Genomic DNA, 2,458 nt, shown 5'->3' with positions numbered 1-2,458 from the left:
ACACGTTGTATGAAAGAGCTAGCGAGGCTAGCTAACTAGCCCGCTGCAGCAATTTGGAAGCATCAACAAAAGATTCTGCATGTCCGGCCATTTGGAAGCATGATTCCATATGTCCGGACCTGGCTGGACGATCCTCGATGTCATAAGCACTATGAGCCAAGGAAACCCACATGGCTCCTGTAGTTTAGTGGTTTAGCTGCCCGCTCTCCGCCCCAGAGACCCGGGTTCGCTTCCCGCTGGCTGCAGAAAGCCTTTTACGTTTTTGTTTTTTTTTTTTGCAAAGTCCCGTTCCGCCAAATGGCTGGACCGTCCCACCAAATGGCTGGACCCTCCCCGGGACTCGGATGCCCTCAGCCCCGCAAGAAGTTGTCAAAAATACCCCTGCCTGGTTCTACGGAACCGGGAACGGTCCCTGGACCTCCAGTGGGCTGGCCCCGGTCCTGGAGGACCAGGGGGGGGAGTTATGGAGCTTTTTTGCCCGGGGTAGGTGCACCGAACCCCGGGTAGGAGCTCCGACATTTGGCAGCATCCCTGGACGTCTCCTTATGGCAGGGGACTTTGTCAAAATGGCACGAGTCCCGTTCCGCCGAATGGCTGGACAGTTCCACCAAATGGCTGGAACCCAAGCCAGGGGCAGGCACCCGGACCCGGGAAGGGGCTCAAACATTTGGCAGCATCCCTGGGCGTCTCCTTATGTCTCGTGCCCCTGGTAAGGCAGCCATCCGGCAGCATCCCCGTATGCTCCCATATGGCTGGCCCATACCTCCCCAACCAAAGGGCTCAGGAATGGAAACTCGCTACCCTTCCATTCCTTGGACCCTCCCCCACCGGCCCGAATACGAACCGCACCCGACCTGCGCTCTCACAGGATTTTTCAGGCTCAAACACACTCGCAGACATACGGCAGCATAACACGATCTCGCCTTATGGCCGACCCGGTTCTCCAGAACCGGGCCGCCCGAGGCCCTACCGGACCCCGGGCTTTTGTTAAGGGGCCCCCGCCCGACCCCTGCTCCGAACCTCGCGGCTCTGGGACCTCGGAAAACCCAAAACCCCAACCCTAGCCACCTTAGGGTTTCCCAAGGTTCTCGCCTGGCTTTTTCTACAGAGTACTGCTTCCGGCTCGGTCCCTACATGAGGGGTCCCGTCGACCGACCGCCCGGAGGGCGGTCGGGCGACTGGACCCACGCCGGCAAACCCCCGGACCCGCGGGAGCCCACCGTTCACCTCTGGTGCTTGACCTTTTGACCTGCAGACCTGTGACATCCGGCAGCTTCCCCTTATGCTCCCAACTGGCTGGCCTCTACCTCCTCAACCAAAGGGCTCAGGAATGGAAACTCGCTCTCCTTCCATTCCTTGGACCCTCCCCCACCGGCCCGAATCCGAACCGCACCCGACCTAGGCTCCAAAAGGACTTTTCAGGCTGGATTACACTTGCAGACATACGGCAGCAAAACACGATCTCGCCTTATGGCGACCCGGTTCTCCGGGACCGGGACCGCCCGAGGCGATAACGGACACCGGGCTTTCGTTAAGGGGCCCCTGCACGACCTCTGCTCCGAACCCCGCGGCTCTGGGACCTCGGGAAAGCCGAAACCCCAACCCTAGTCCGCGACATACGGCAGCATCCCCGTATGCTCCCAACTGGCTGGCCCCTCCCTCCCCAACCAAAGGGCTCAGGAATGGAAACTCGCTACCCTTCCATTCCTTGGACCCTCCCCCACCGGCCCGAATACGAACCGCACCCGACCTGCGCTCTCACAGGATTTTTCAGGCTCAAACACACTTGCAGACATACGGCAGCAAAACACGATCTCGCCTTATGGCGACCCGGTTCTCCAGAACCGGGCCGCCCGAGGCCCTACCGGACCCCGGGCTTTTGTTAAGGGGCCCCCGCCCGACCCCTGCTCCGAACCTCGCGGCTCTGGGACCTCGGAAAACCCAAAACCCCAACCCTAGCCACCTTAGGGTTTCCCAAGGTTCTCGCCTGGCTTTTTCTACAGAGTACCGCTTCCGGCTCGGTCCCTACACGAGGGGTCCCGTCGACCGACCGCCCGGAGGGCGGTCGGGCGACTGGACCCACGCCGGCAAACCCCCGGACCCGCGGGAGCCCACCGTTCACCTCTGGTGCTTGACCTTTTGGCCTGCAGACCTGCGACATCCGGAAGCATTCCCTTAGGCTCCCATCTGTCTGGCCTGTACCCTCTTAACCAAAGGGCTCCGTAATGGAAACGCGCTACCCTTTTATTCCTGGGAACCTCCCCTACCGGCCCCAATCACACCCGCACCCGACCTGCGCTCTCACAGGATTTTTCAGGCTCAAACACACTCGCAGACATTTGGCAGCAAAACACGATCTCGCCTTATGGCCGAATTCACGACCCCACGAGGTCACGGGTCCACCCCTGAACCAGTCCTCCCTCCGTTCACCCGATGCCTCCATATGGCAAAAGCGCTT

This window comes from Poecilia reticulata, unplaced genomic scaffold, assembly GCF_904066995.2.
Source record: "Poecilia reticulata unplaced genomic scaffold, P_reticulata-male-v2 Scaffold_154, whole genome shotgun sequence".
In the NCBI taxonomy this organism is placed as follows: domain Eukaryota; kingdom Metazoa; phylum Chordata; class Actinopteri; order Cyprinodontiformes; family Poeciliidae; genus Poecilia; species Poecilia reticulata.
This window is presented reverse-complemented; position numbering follows the sequence as displayed.